A 16,773-nucleotide genomic window follows, 5' to 3' on the forward strand; every position below is an offset into this window, starting at 1 on the left:
CTATAATATAAATATTCCCATCATGCCTGACTTTAAGCTTCCAGTGGTTTAAGACCTGACTATAAATACCTGAATATATAACAAGTTAGACCAAAATTGATTGATACTTCACTATGTGATGTCTTCTTTTTCATTGTTTTTTCTTGACTCTGCTTGCTAATTATGATATCAATTTAGTTCCTTTTTTATTTACTATATAGCTTTCAAGAATAACACTATGCTGGGGTGGGGCTGTAGGTCAGTGGTAAAATAATTGCCTAGCACATGCAAGGCCATGGGTTCCAGCCCTGGCACTGCAAAACCAAAATATAAACAAAAACCCTAACTTTTAGTCAATGAAACCATTATTTTTCATATATTTTAAGTGCAACTTAAAATACACACTTCTATTCAAGAAAAGGCTGTTTCCCAACCTTTCCTCTACTTTTCAGTCCTATTCCTCCTAGAACTTTCATCAGCTCCCTTTTTTGGTGGGGGAAGGAAGGTGCACTAGGGTTTGAACTCAGGGCCTCATGTTTGCTAGACAGGCATTCTTACCACTTGAACAACTCTGCCAGCCCTTTTTTTGTGATTTTCTTTTCTTTTTTGAGATAAGATCTTGAGAACTGTTTATCCAGGCTGGTTTTGAACTCCAATCCTCCTGATCCCTGCCTCCTAAGTAGCTAGGATTTCAGGAGTGAACCACTGGCACCAGGCTCTAACTCTTATTTTACATATGAAAGTCATTAATATTTATCTTCAACTTTGCACTAATAATTAATTTTCCCAGTTTTGCTCATAGTTTGGATCTATCATTTGAAAGACAGTAAGCATAATTTTCATTTTGTGACCATAAAATTATTATTTTCAAGAAGTGGTCTAATATTACAACTTCTTCATTATGGCTCTCATGCCATTTAAGTAAAAATTACCCTAAAATCAAACCCAAGGGTTTTTGTCTTTCTTTCATTCTATTGCTTTAAAATCCATGCCACTTTTTAATTTGCTTTCTATTTGGAAAAGACTTTATTATTTAAATAATGATATTTGTTGTTCCTAGAATTTTAAATTGCTATTTTTGTTTCTTCTTGGCAAAAGAATAATGTGTGTCCTTCATATTTTATTATATTTTTAAAATCACCCCTTTGCCATCATATGTTAAAGTCACTCCACCATCTTGGTCACAGAATTTATTGCTTGGTGTCCCTCCCTGCTCCTGTTTTAATTGAGATGCTCCTTCCCAGAGCCTGGATTCTTCATTCCCAACTTGGATAGAGACCACTCAGGTTTTACAGCACAGTTGTGATCCCTACCTAAGATTTCCCTTTGCTTCTCTCAGCTAGAATCCATTCTTTCCACTATTTTAAGCACTGGGACACATTGGCACATTGGCAACTAACTTCCTATAAAAGTTTGTATGTAGGATCAACTTTGGAGATCTTCCCAGTTAGTTATTTAAGTTATGCCTGTCCATTTGCCTGATGGATTTTCTGAACATGCAATTTCACATCTACAATGATTTCCCTTCACAATATTTAGGACATTGCTCCACTGCCATCTAACATTTAGTACATCAAGGAAAAGTCATATTTGAGTCCCTTATCAAAGGCCTTTTCATCCTTTTATTTTTGATGTTCTGTAATGCCTTGAGGAAGGGTCTAGAACTCAGGAAGTCTCTTTAAAGGATCTTTAGGTTAGGATGAGATATCTGGCTTTTTGTAAATTCTCAATTTGGAGAATACAAAAAGGATACAACTACTATTTTGAATGATTTGCTTGACTCTTTGGTAGAGAGACATTTTGGGATGTTTTGTCCTGGTTGACAACTACTTAATTTTCTCTCTTCTTTATACCAATTTTGCTGAAAGTTAACAATCACAATAAAAGCATGCATAAATTACAAGTATGGAGGTGAGCATTTATTTCTTCATAAAGTGAGTACATCTGTGTAAGCTACACTCAGCTCAGAAAGACATCAGCACACTGGCAGCTCTTCTCTCAAGTCAAGCTTCCCCCCAGAGGAATCACTCAATTCTAATCATGGTAGACTAGTTCTGCCTACCTAGAACTCAGTGTAAGTGAAGCGTATGGTTTGAGTCTGGCTTCTTTTATTCAATATGAGTGTTTTGAGATTCATCCATGTTATTTCCTATAATTGTAATCCACTTATCCTCAAAAAGGTATAATGTTCTATTTTGTAAATGTCTATATTAATTTTACTGTTATTGAATATTTGGGTTGAATTGTGTCCTTTTAAAATTCATATGTCAAAGTGCTAGTCTAGAATGTGGCCATATTAAAGAGGTTAATAAAGTAAAATGAAGTCACATAGATAGGTCCCAACCCAATGTGACTAGAATCCTTGTAAGACGAGGTGATTAGGGCACCTTCCCATACACATGGGAAGGGAACAGCATGAAGATTGAGGAAGAAGATAGCTATCTACAAGTCTACAAGAGAGGCCTTGGAAGAAACCAACTCTGCCAATGCCTTGACCTCAGATTTCCAGCCTCCAGAACTGAGAAAAATACATTTCTAATGTTTAAGCCACCCAGTCTGTGATACTTTGTTATCTTAGCCCTAGCAAACTGATACAGAAATATTGTAAATGGTACTGCTATGAGCATTATGTGCATTTCTTTTAGTGAACATTTGTACAGATTTCTACCAGAAATACACCAAAACTGAAGTTGCTATATCAGAGAGTATGCATAGTTGAGCATAAGTAATACTGTCTCAGAGATTCTTAAAGTGGCTGTATTAATTTATATTCTCACTTAGCCTCATGCATCTCCTACAGCCTAGACATTTATCTGTTGTCTAGTCAACTCCCTCTTCCACTAGTCCTCACTTCTTGGTGCTTCTATACCCTCTTCTGTGCCATCTTATAATTGGCTTGTCCTTGTTTCCCAAGTAGACTCTTTTCCCATGTTTGTTTGATTCATTGATTGCCTTCCTCCTAAGATGATGTTTTCCCTGTCACCAAAGCTTACCTATGCTGACTTCAGTTACGTGACAGTGAGTAACTATAAATTGGTCAGACAAAGTATTCATTGCAAATAAGATAGTCTCCTCAGGTGTTTATACCTTTATCCTTGAGTAATTCCTTTTAAGATTTACAAATAATGTCAATGTTTTGAGGATTTTTCCCATATAGGAGACATTTTCATACTTTTCAATGACATGACCAGTAGGCAGCTAAATATCCTATGAATGAGGTCACTTCTAGGCAGTGAAGGAGAATTCATAGATTTTCTCTTTTCCCAGCTCTGAATTTCCTCTTCACATCAACCAATACACTTATTTTCATGCTTTATTTTATCATATTTCATATCAACATTTATTTACATGTCCCAGAGACTTACAGAGTGCTGTGCTATTAACACCACCAAAACAAGGGGAAAAAACTAAGCCACAGCAGTGCAATGTTGCTTATATTTTATACAATCCAGGTAATTACCATCACAAATATGTGCAAGTTAATCCCTAGGATGAAGGAAAGTGCTCAGTGGAAGAGACAGTTTCTCTAATAGCTTATTGCCTCTGAGAGAGTTTCCTTGATGAATGACTCAAAAGAAATGATAGAGCAAGAATAAACAGTATGCAAAGATCAGACAACGCAGCTAGAAGAGCTACTTAATGACAAGGCACAGAGTATGGGTCTGACTTGGGCTGAGTCTCTGCAGGGAGGCATCTAGTAGTGCATTTACAGGTCCCGGCCTTGTAGCTGTACACAAAAGTTCCTCCCTCTCGCTAAGGAGGAAACCAATGTTCAGAAATGTTAAGTGACTGACTGAGATCATTATCCTTATCTGGAGGAGCTGGGGTGTGAACCCAGGCCTGTCTTGCTCTATCACTCATGACTTTCACACTCTGCATATTAATAGATATTCAAAAGAACTTGAGGAAATAGCTACTGAAATAAATGTGATACCATTAAAAGGAAATAAATATAAAACTCTTTTATTACAGTTGCAATAGTTATACAATTATTACAACTGTACACAATTGTATAAGTGCAGGATGAGGAAAAGTTAGAATAGTCAAAATTTTTAATATATGCCCTCAGTATGTCACTACTGGGCTGAGCATGGTGGCTCAAGCCTGTGATCCTAGCTACTTGGGAGGCAGAGATCAAGAGGATTCCAGTTTGAGACTAGTGTAGGCAAAAAGGTCACAAGATCCCATCAACCAATGACTGGGTGCAGTGTCAAGTGTCTGTCATCCCAGCAACATTGGTAAGCACAAATATGAGGATCAAAATTCAGGCCAGCCTGAACATAAATTGAGACTCTATCTCAAAAACAACCAATGCAAACAAGGCTGGTGGAGTGGCTCAAGTGGTAGCATACCTGCCTAGCAAGTGTGAGGCCCTGAGTTGAACTCCCAGTAGCACCAAAAAATGTGTCATTAACCACCAATTTAAATTAGTATTTTGATTACCCCAAACAATTTGGAGATTACCCCAAACAATTTGGAGAATTACAATCTTAAGAAAAGAAAGAATGTACTAGCATGATTTAGCATGGAAGATCTGCTGTCAACACTTGTTTCTGACACGTATTTGTCAGGCAATCTTCTTGGTGAGCCCCAGTTTTTTTTAATCTATAGAATGGGAATAATCATGGTTCTTAATTCAGTGTTTTTGTGAGGGTGAATGAGTTCAATGCTTAGTATGATGTCTGACTCCTAGCTCTAACTATGTATTTCTGGTGCTATATCCTATCTAGAATTCTATACCTAGTTCTAATTTCCATATATTAAGGATTAAGAATGCCTCTGAGTTGCCTCTAGAAGAAGTGGAGTGAAGTTTACCATTTGGATCTCATCTCAATGGTTCTAATAGCTGCTAAGTTAAAGGCCAGGAAAAAAGGAAGATTCTTTTTCTTTCTTCTATCATCTAACAAATTCTCTTTGAATGTCCACTACAGGCCAGGCATATTCTACACTTATGAATACGATGGTAAATGTCTTTGTACCAGTGCACAAGGAACTTCCATCAAATGGAGGAAACAAGCAGAGAACAGCTAAACAGAGAAAATGAATAGAATGAGTATGAATTTTACATGTTATGAAGGAGCAAAGCACAGGCTGAGACTGAATATTGGTAGGAAAGGGTGGACTGCATTGAGTATAGAGTAGTCACAAAGGCCATTTGAGGAGGTTAATTATATTAGGGAGGCTAACATGGGGCAGAAAGCACATCAGTGAAAGTCACAATGTGGACAAAACTCCTGTGGTAGAGAGTTTGGGTCATCTAGGTAGCTAGGAGAAGAGGATACTCAGTGTAATTAAGGTCAAGAAGATTCAACAGTGCCTGTGTCATGGTGAGAGGTTTATTTTCAGTACAATGCAAAGCACAGAGGAGCTTTCAGAGAAGGCTGATGAGTTGGGTGACAAAACTCGTGGAGTGTCTGGATTTGGAGGAAGACATTATGGAATCTTGAGGTAATTTACTCTACAGATGATAATGGCCTGGAAAGATGGTGGTGCCAATAGAAATGAGGAAGATGGGAAGATGTGAGACATGTTTTTGACAGGAAATTGATAGGAAAGATCCTACTGTGCAATCATGAATAGGACTTTCTAAAATCACAGAACTCCCTGGTTTATCTTTTTAAAAAAGTCACCTCACAAGAATATCATTTGGTGAAGATATAGCCAAAGAGAATCTTAGAATATTTCTAGCATCATTCTAAGATTATGGAATAGCTGAAATTCTGTATCAGTTGATCATTTGGGATAAGTTTCAAAACCCTCTAATCACTTTGATGACAATAGAATCATAATTAGACCATCATGTAAAGATATTTTAAGATGAATTAATGTAACATGGGACCTCAATGGCCTGCTAGAAAAAGGGCAGGAAGGGGAACAACCCAATTTATAAGTTATTCCTCAGACAGAGCTGCTTTTCATAAGAGAAGGCTCTAGGACTTTTGAGGGTTAGGCACATCTCAGAAGCAGGTACCAAGAAGAGGAAGTATGCTGTGGAATAGCTTCATGATCCCCTTTTGGGCAAGTTCTGACCCTAGGTTTTCCCTCTGATGACTTCTGTGAGAAGTTACTCTTCAGCCACTCTCTAATTCATGGGTCAGAACTAGATGAGAGGCCTAGAGCAGTGGTTTGTAACTCCAGGCTACACATAGGAATACTTGGAGATCTTTTAAGAAAAAAATCCAATCCCAAGCAGTCCTCAAGAAGAGGAGAAGGAGAACAGACTACATTTCTACTCGTTTAAGAGTTTCCCAGGTGACTTTAACCCCTGTAAGGCTGAAAGGCCTCCCTCAAAGCTTTGGACACTGTCCCACTGCTCTAATGTTTTATTTCACATCAGCTATGCCAGAATGCTTGTTTCCACAAAAATCAGTATGTTGAAATCTTAACACCATGATGACAGATTTGGAGGTGAGGCTTTTGTAAAGCAATTTGGTCATGAGGATGGAACTCTTGTGACTAACAATAATGATAATAATTAATAATAATAATAAAGACCTAATAATTGAGACCTCAAAGAACACATTCATTGTTTCCACCATGTGAGGACACAATAAGAAGGCACCATTTATAAATTAGGAAACAGGTCCCCAACAGACACTGAATCTGCCAGCACCTTGATCTTGGACTTCCCAGCTTCCAGAACTGTCAGAAATAAATTTCTATTGTTTATAAATCACCCAGTTTGTAATTTTTTTATAGCAGCCCAGAACAGACTAAGAGATTGTTTTCTTCCCTAAAAGACAAGTATTCACTTGCATAACACAAACATTAAAAAAAGGAAATACATATAACATATATTAAAGGCAAGAAAGGTTTCACAAAATGAAGAAAGCATGTCAAAAGAGACAGCTAGAATCCTGTCTCCTTTCTCCTGGACACGGAAGGGAACTGGACTCGTACCAGCTGGTGCCTATAATTTTCTGTCTCTTTTCAAGTTCAAAGGACCTGGCCAGTAGCTGTACATGATCTACAGTGGACACATAGATGTCCCATTCACTGTTCTCCCGGGCTGTCTCTGTTCTGCCTTTTTTAGTCTAGCCTTTATTTGAAGTCCTAAAATTTTCCATTTCAACTTTTAGTCAACGGAGATTCTCCAACTTCATCTCTTCTCAGATGAGGATGGTGATGAAGAAGAAAAATGCCTACCTGAGCTTTGTAAATATTCTGAGCAAACCCACACACAGGCTTAGTATAGTCGAGGGCACATAGCTAAGCCCTTTGTCAATACGAGGCTTTGCTCCAACTGCACACTGCTTGGCTGGCGACCAAAATGGTTTCATCTTGTTAGAAATCTCTAAGGCTTATACAGTCCAAACTTGGACGTTTACTGTACACATTAACAGAACTTATTCCACAGACTCATAATAAATCTTTATAACCACATATGGCCAAGTTATAAATATCAGCTGGGAAGAGCAATAAAAGCACAGCATACAGAAAGGTGTCTGCCTAGCTTGGAAGCACTTTCAGTTTTATTAATTTACTTATTTGATCAAACTGTGACATTTCAGATGGCAAAGTGAAGTTAATTCACCATAGATGTAAGATGGAGAAACTAATAACATGCTATAAGAAAAATAATGCAGCAATTAGTCATTTAGTTCATTCACATAGGGTACATTTCTTCAGAGAAAACAAAACAAAATGAAACACAGGAAATTCCCCAAGAATTATTTCTTCACGCCAGGCAGGTGGTAGTGGTGGTGGTGTTGGATTTCCTTCTGTTTGCTATGGTTTTAATCTCTTCCCTAAAACAAATGAGAAATTCAGTTAGATCTTCATTACTTAGAAATGTGGGGAACAGGACAAACTGGGGTCCATTCAGGCCTCTCTGTGGGGCATTCACTCCATCTCTATTCTGTGCACCTGCTTTGTCTGTGTATATGTGAAAAGTGGGAACCTAGACATATCAGCCCCCCCACACACACATACAGTTGCAAACACCAAAAACCCATTTCAGTTTTAAAATATTGTTTGGAAATACTGCAATTGCTAAAGTTACAGGTTTAACTATGGATTTCATTTTAAAGGAGAGCAAGATTGTGTTTTGTATGGAATTCTTTCTGCAACAGTTATTCTCCCTTTCTACTACATTTTAAAACACCAGGGAAGTGTCACCTTAAGAAGAAAACATATGTTTTATATTCGAAATATTTTTGACACTTACCAGAAAAAAAATTCTCAAACAGCAAGGGCTCTAAATCTTAATTAAATTGGTTATTATTCAAAATCACTACTTACTTTCATTTTCTTACACTCTTTTACTTGATAATTACAAGTGTAGGCACTTCTCATGTTTGATTGTTCATTTTCAAGGTCACTAGATGGTTCTAAATAACTTTCTTTTGACTTTCAAACTTTTCCTCTTAGGCATAGGGAGGCCTTGCTTCCTTGGGGTGGATTTGCTGCATCTCAGTGGAAGGTGGGATCTCGGGGCTTGGGAAAAAGTAGAATTTAAAATATAGCTTTGGGAGCCAAACCCACAAAATTGCTTAGTTACAAAAATTACATTATCCCCACATTTGATGCCTGTAGAAAATATTCCTTTCTTCTCTTTATTGTTTACATTTTTATATACATTTACCAATTAGATAAAAATAGGATACATTTAAAAAGTATTTTTTGTAGTATGTGTGAGTCTTCAAAAATTATATTACTCATAAAATAATATCACTCAGAAACAAAAAAATACATATACATGTATATCAGGCTTATTATAATTTGGTAGCTGCATAAATGTTTCCATTATAAAAAATCTAGAAATCAAATGTTTTTCAAAAAAGATAAAATCCTAGAGAAATTCTAAAGATATTAAGTGCTTGTTTTTTTTCTTTTCTGTTCGCTTCTTTCAAACAAAGGGAAAATTATTGCCTTTGTAATTTAGGGTTATTTGATAGTATTTATAAACTATATTTGCCCAAATAATTAAAAGCTAATAAATATGCACTGTGAAAGAAGGGTAGCAATTTAGGGGTAAAAATCCATCGTATCTGTGTTGAGTTTATGGTAGGGTGCTTCCTACTTCTTACATAGAGAAGTGGGACTCGATGCTGCCGGAAGAAGGTGGCAGAGAGATGACTTTAACCAGAGGTCACTTTCTGAGAAGCATTGCTTAGGTTAAAATTAGATGAATTATCCAAATACTACCCTGTGAGGCTTTTCATGTTACGGTTGTCCTTCACCATTGATTAAAAAAAAAAACCAACTACAGTATTGGGGCTGGGAGTGTAGTTCAGTGGCAGAGTACTTGCCTAGCATGCAAGAGGCCCCTGAGCTTTAACTTCAGCACAGAGGGAGGAAGGAAGAAAGAAAAAAGGAGAAAGAACGAAAAAGAGAAAGAGAAGAAAAAAAATCAAAGCATTGATAACAAACCATGCATTCAAAACACTATGCCCAAACTTTGACATAGTCTTACACTATTGTTAGATAAAGAAAAATTATTGTAAGACATTATTAAGACAAAATTATTGAAGACATTCACAGCCTTTGAACCCCCCACACTTGTGAGCGTTTGTGAATACAGTTCATAGATTGATTCATGATCAGCTAAGCACCAAGCCTTCTGGAGTCTTTCCATATAATAAAGTTGTAGAAATTGCAACTATTATAAACCATAATGACCTGTATTACACGTTATATGCAAACTGTATTTCTACATGTGTTGTCACAAGATCAACATTGATCATTTAATTTTCAAGTGATATCATTGGTTTTGAAATGATCTAATTATAGTCTCAACTGGTAAATTTTCTTAGGGGCTCAATGCCTTTTATTTACCACCTCATCAAATTTCAGAATTTCCTTTCTCATTTTTATCCTGCAGGAAATAGACTCTCAAAGCCTATAGACAGGTTATAAGTGGGGAAAAGTCACAGCATCCCAAGACCTGGGTGAGGCTTGGATAAGATCACAGCCTGTGTCAAAATATCAAGAGCCCCATGAGGAAGAATGAGCCATTACCGACAGCTCCCAGAGCTCAACAATACTTCGAGACCAAAGGGTTGACTTAGTAAGAGAATTCTTCCTTAACTTGGAATTTCCTGGATGAAGCTGTTTTTAGACAAGCTTTAAGAGCTGAAATAACATAGAGGGGTTTTCACAGAATGTGAGGTGACTTTCTCATTATGGAAGAAAATACCAAATTAAATAGAACCCTTTGCTGACAGAACTCTCCTCCCTGTATCTTAGAAAGGGTGGTATTTTGCTTTGTGGATATCTCTGCTGACAGTTCGGTCAGCTCAAAAACAATATTCTAAAATTTCCCACACAGTCATTTCCTTCAAAGCCGTGGTCAGGCAAATCCTTGACTTTCATTTGGGTTTTGCATAGCAACTGTGTGTCACGACCTTTTGGAAACATTTCTGCTAAATTAGCATCTTATTTAAATGTATCCCCACAAATAGGAATCTATTGCCAAAGTACCTATGGAATTGTGGCAAAGTTCTGAGACTATGCCGAGAAGGAAGTGAATCCCTAAATGGGCTACATTTTGTTGTAACTCATGAACCAGCTCTATACATTACACTTTTTCTTTTCTCTCCAGAGAAATAAAACTTAAGTGTATAGTGCAGTGCTGGGCCTATATGAAGGACACAGAAATACCTCCTGACTGATTTAGGGCTAAACTTTGAACATATTTGCAACCCAAACTCCAAATTAACTGGGAAGTAGAGTGAGGGAGAAAATTCTGAGGTCAGATATTGGAACAGTCGGTTTTATAGATAGTCAGTGACCAAGCTTTAATCAAATTAATTTTAACTGATACCTAAATGCATAAAATTGTACACATAATTACACATGTTCATCAAAACGTGTACATTGTATCTTGCTCACATTAGGGTAAATTTCTTCAAACATTTATCATTTCTTTGTGGTGAAAACTTCCAAGATCCTTTCTTCAATTTTTTTAAATATACAGTATTATCTAGCTTTAGTCATCCTACCATGCAATATCTAGGTGAATACTTATATCGGCTTATTAATTCATTTACTCATCCACTTACAAATAAAAGTGGATCCTACTGTATACTTAAAAACATGGAGGGTATAAAGAACACGCAAAATAAAACACACAGTACTGTCCTCCAAGGAAATTTCTATGGGTGGGTGTGGAAGGATGAGAGAGGAGAGATCAACTTAGTGACTCTCTCTTGGCACCCGGAGCAGCCTGGACAATGACAGGTCTTCTTCCACAGAAGACCATATGAGCAGAGCCATGGGGGAATCCTAGAGAGGGCCTAGAATACTGTGGACTTCCTGGAGCACACGGGATGGCTGCAAAAAGGTAGGATGCAGGTTCCTGTATTCAGGAGATAGAGTCACCCAAAAGGTTAACAGTACCCCCAGTTCTCAAATTTAGCTACCCCCCACTATAGCTACCTATGGAGTTTTAAGTGACTGACATTGTGGTTTAATTGCTCTTGGGTACATCCTGGACACAGAGATATTTAAAGCTCTCCATAACCCCAATGCATGGAAATATTTGAGAACACCACCCACCTTGGAGAAGATAACTATTTTCAGCAATACAATAATTGTTCATTCCTTTCTTTCCTTCACCTTTCTTGCATTATCCAAGGAGAAAAAAAAAAAGCCTATGCTTTCTGACCTTTTCATAGGTATACTGAAAGGATTTGTAAAGGATTAAGTGTGCCTAAAATACTTCATGTATTAGGGAAAACATTCTGCCCAAATAATTTGCTGTTCAGTCTTTTATCTGCTCAGATCAGAACCCTGGCCTCTCTCCTATGGTGACTGGGTTTCTAAACAGCATTTCTTTTCACTCTTCAAATCATTTCTAAAAGAAGATGCAGGTGTGTGTAAGTGGGTAGTAAGAAAATTCTCTTGCTTGGGATTGATACCCAACTCACAGTAGAAAACAAAACATTTGTGTTGTCAACTAATGAGCAATCCCAAATGAACAGCCCCTTCCTCACATTCACAAAGTGCAGAATGACACACACAGATGTTGAAAATCTCAACCAGACGTTGGAATTGGCCAAAGCAGGCTGGTTGCTGGCCACAGTGGTATATCAGCCGAGGTCTGTGGAGACCGGCTGCCAATCCCACCACTGTGTAGACAGAACGTAACTGATTTGTTCACTGGAAGGTTATGTTTGGAAACATCCTGCCCTGTTTCAGCTGCCAAGCAGGAGGACATGGTTCAGTTGAGCTGGACACGAGAGGAAGCCCACCTTATGGTACACAGGTGCTGTCTGCCCCCTGAGGGTTCAGCGAGGACGATATGACGTGTGTGTTCTGCATGCTGGAAGCACCCATATCTGGTGCTGAAAGATCCTGTCCTGAGACCTGTCAACTCCACACCTACTTTCCTTACAGTATTTGGGGCACAAGTCCATGACCACCTACTGACTTTGAGGTTTTTCAGCCACACAGCAGGATAAAAAAAGGCACGTAAGACATGAGTAAGCATGGTGTGAAAAGAAAAGTCAGTAAAAAAAGTTCAGGGTGTGAGGACGTAGGAAAACATGTTCTTTAAGAAAAAGGATTTTTGATATGCTGAAAGACAAGTGCTAGGGAAATTGAAATTCCTGTCTTTTGCCAAGCAGCCACCACAATACTCATTGCACTTTGCTGTTTACAGAATTCCACAAGCCTCGCTCATTTAACTCTGACAGTCTTCAGTTGAGATCAGGTATAATTGTAGCAACCAATTATATTTTCAAAATGCAAACATCGATATTAAAAATCTCAGCAAAGTGCTTCCAATCGTGTTGATGTTCAAATCCATTCTTACCTTCCAGTCTAAATGTTATGAGAAGATCTCACCTATCCCTAGCACAGGAGGGGAAGAATTCTACCCATTCTCCATCTTGAAGCTTTTCCTTGGAGCAGCGTTCATAATATCCAAACAGATGTGCCTCTGAACCAGGGAAGAAAGGATGGCACTGGCAGCACTGGTCAGCCAGGACCAGTCTCTTTCTGTTGTCACCGCCTGACCCAATAAGCGCCTACCTCCCACCACAGCTGTACATCGGGATGAGGAGAAGGGTGCCTTCTCCTAATTCACACTACACCTACCTGCACCTGGAAATTTAAATGACACACTTACAAAGGGAAGTGAAATGACTTCTGTATAATTTAAACCAGAGATATGAGTACGTGAAATGGCATGTCCACACGTGTAGTAAAATAAAACAAAAAGTCTGCTTGCAGGCAGCCAGGAAGCTGAACTATTTAAAACCTTGTATTTACATTAGCACATCGTTTGTTTTTTTTTTCTTATTAGAAAAATGAGATGACAGGTTAGACTTTAAAAAGTATAAAAATGAGTTGAAAAAGAAATAGGCAATTGCCTATAGTATTTTACAAGTTTTTTACATCTACTTACTTCTCTATATAAATATATGCAAATATTATAGTCATATTGGGTATACAATTTTGAGCCTATTGAAAACTAGATTTATTTTTCCTCACTTTCTAATTATAAATTTTATTTACATGAAAGTAAAACATTGCAGAAACAGAAAAATAAAAGTGTGTCGTATGATCCCACTTCGCATTAGAAGCACTAAGGAAGGTTTAGTGAATATACTGATAATTACTTTTCTCTTTTCAGATATACATGTGATATACATATACTCCTACACTTTTGCCTTGAGAGCTTCGAAAGTCAGCAAGTGTTCTTTGGAAACAATATTCTAATTGTGACATCATGAGAATTATCAAACGCTTCCCCTATCAAATTGATTCCTGAAGTTAGATTTTTTTATTTATGTATTTATTTTTTGCTTCATTGCTGACAGTTTTCCTTGGAATAATTCTTTTTGAGGAAAACTTAGGGAATCACAGCTGAATTATTTTTGATCAGCTTGGTATTTATTCTAAGCTTTTTCACACAATGCAAGCACTTGTTACACTGAGCATCTGTATTTCACTGCAATTTGAACCAGTAAATGATCTTTTGGTTTAGCTGAGATATTTCTAACATGGGTGATTTAATCTTCCTTTTACTTTTCCTGTGTGACCTCTTTCATGCTTAGGAAGCCTTTTGCCAACATGAAAGCAGTTAGATTTTAATTTTATTGTAATTGTTTTCCATTAAAATCCTAATCCACATGGAATTTAATGTGGATGTTTTGTTCAAATTTTCCAAAACAGATAAATAATCTGTTGGCAGTGTTCTCTTTTTTAATTAATTCACTAATTAATTAATGTTTGCAGTACTGTGGCTTGAACTCAGGGCCTTCACCTTGAACCACTCCACCAGCCCAATTTTTTGTTATAGGGTTTTTTTTTGAGAGAAGGTCTTGCGAACTATTTGCCCCGGCTGGCTTCAAACTGCAATCCTCCTGATCTCTGCCTCCTGAGTGGCTAGGATTACAGGCGTGAGCCACCGGCGCCTGGCAGGCAGTGATTCTTTTCACTTAACTCCTGTTTCTGGTCCCTTACTCCATTATTAATTCTGCACAATGCTCTACTGTTTTACTTTTGGTAACTTATGATACAATGAGTAATCGTGCTGCTGTGAAATCGCAAAGTGCTAGGCTCAAATCTACCATTGACTTGTGTGACTTTGTGGTGAAGTGCTAAAACTCTGGCTTCTGATGAAGGGGAGTAGTTGTAGTTCCTTCTGCATAAGGTTGTTAGAAGGAAAATGGGACACCATGGCTGTCCCACCAAAGACCAAGAACAGTATTTGCTGCAGATCAGTTACAAATAGTAGTTACTGTTACTATCAAGACTCCTCTGCCATTTCATATCTGCTGGAAGGAGCCATACCCAGTGTGTTGTGTGTGTGTGTATGTTTAAGCTCTGACTATTTTTTTCCGGTATCTTTCCAGAGAAGTGTCTTTGATACTTTTGAAAGAAATTTCATCAAGATTCTGATCCAAAGTTTTAGATGATTAAATTTGTTTGGAAAAAAAATAATATTGTTTCATGTCCCATTGTCCTCTGCCCCACAGCATGTCTTTCCAGTTATTGTGATTTTCAAGTGAATTTCATGGTTTTTATGCTTTAGTTTTGTATATTTATTCCTGAAGACATTTCTTTGTTTTTCTGGACTTTTTTTTGATGTCTTATATGTGATTCATATATTTTCTATTTTTTAATAAATTATTGCTGTACTTGAAAAGCTATTTAATTTGGACATATCTGTTTTATGTTTAGAAGCATTACCTCACTTTAGTATTAGTTCTGAAATTTTAATCTTCAGACTGAAAATTCAGTCATATATCTGCAAATAATAATAATTATGTCATCCTTTACAGAATCAGCTACAATGTACAGAATGACACAGAAACCAGTGGTGTTACAAGTCACCCTGTATAGTATGGTGATTAAGTGTAGCCTTTTCTTTACTTTCTGTTTCTACCACATGCTGAGTGATCTCCAATCTGTTTTCCCACGTCTCAGTTTCAGTTTCTTCATGTGTTCAAGGCAAATAATAACAACACTCATTGCCATGTTGCTGACAGTCCTTCCTATAACTCATTCATGCATCTGTTGCCATCTGTCCTCCCTTTTCACTTTTACTCATCATTGTTCTTCCACTTGGCCTTCTTCCCTATCTTTTTCACAGTTGGTGCCTCATTTGTGCCTTATTTCCGGGCCAGTTTTCACTATCTGTCTGAAACTGCTCACTTTTTTCTCTCTCTTATACAAGAACAGGCAGTTGCCTGTTCACACTGTTGAACTGGGAGCTTTGCCCAGAAGAGTCAGTTCAAGGTTGAAGCCTGAGAGAAATACTTGAGATCAATTTGTGGCTTGGTAAATTCAGAATTGTGTCATTTTACAAATATCTTCAATGTAAGATATTCTAGAGAAAAAAGGTCTATGTTGGGACACAGAGATTTTAGGAACCTCAAATACAAGCTGATAAAGTAGCAGGGGATTTTCACTCATCACATAGCCATATTTTAATAGATGCCAACCAAAGACTGACTACTCTATTATTCACAGGTATTTTTTCTTGTTTCCCACATCTACTAAATTCTTTCTAGCAATAGAGTAAATTGGAACTTAAATATTTTGGTCTTAGTCTGAGTACACAAACAGGAATCTTCATGGTTTATCATTGTGATTCTTAACTCATGGGAAAAAAAAAACTCATTCAGTAATCTTCTGGGAAATCAATTCCACTGTGATGGAATTCAGTTCTTGATGGCATGTCAGTGCATCAATCAGGAATATAAGAAAGAGAAATAAAAGCTAATTGAGTGTGGCTGAGAGGTCAATACAATAACATCCTATGACCAAGTTTAATGTTTGAGCCTAGAAGTCTATTCTTAGATGAAAAGACTTGTGCTTCCTCCATTTGGAGTCTATTAGGAAAAATGCTGCGGTGAATATGAGTGGGTCAGTATCTGTTTCAGTCCTTGTTTTCAATGATATTCGTTATATACCGAAAAGTGAAATTGCTGGATCCTATGGCAATTCTATGTTTAACTTTTTGAGGAATCACTATACTGTTCTCTATAGAGGATATATCATTTTATATTTTTTACCAAGTGATAGGAATTTCTTCAGGTAACTTGCTTTAAAGGAGGAACTGTTGGCAGATGTTGAGGCTGGGGATGGAGGAGGATCTGGGGGTTTTTGGGGCCAGTTAAAGGAATCTGACCATTGTCCCAAGGTCACCCAATATAATGGTTAGGAAGTTGGGACATCTGGGTTCTCTGGCTTCCACATTTACTATATGTATGAATTCCCCCAAAACACTACTTATTTTCTCTGAGCCTCAGTTTCCACATTTATAAAATGGGGATCTAACAGGATGCATAAGTTTGCTACAAGAATGAGTTAATGTTGAGGGTCATGCTTGGCACAGGA

General features: G+C 37.4%; 1 long non-coding RNA gene across 2 annotated transcripts in view; it reads right to left on the reverse strand.

Annotated features, from left to right (window-relative positions):
- Positions 1 to 7,526: 7,526 nt before the first annotated feature.
- Positions 7,527 to 16,773, reverse strand: part of LOC141423111 (uncharacterized) — a 53,872-nt gene continuing 44,625 nt past the window's right edge. For both annotated transcript variants that reach the window (XR_012447767.1, XR_012447766.1), the window contains exon 3: positions 7,527 to 7,727. This is a non-coding gene — a long non-coding RNA (uncharacterized lncRNA). The remainder of the gene's footprint in view (positions 7,728 to 16,773) is intronic.

The sequence above is a fragment of the Castor canadensis genome, chromosome 5 (genome assembly GCF_047511655.1).
Source record: "Castor canadensis chromosome 5, mCasCan1.hap1v2, whole genome shotgun sequence".
Lineage (NCBI taxonomy): Eukaryota > Metazoa > Chordata > Mammalia > Rodentia > Castoridae > Castor > Castor canadensis.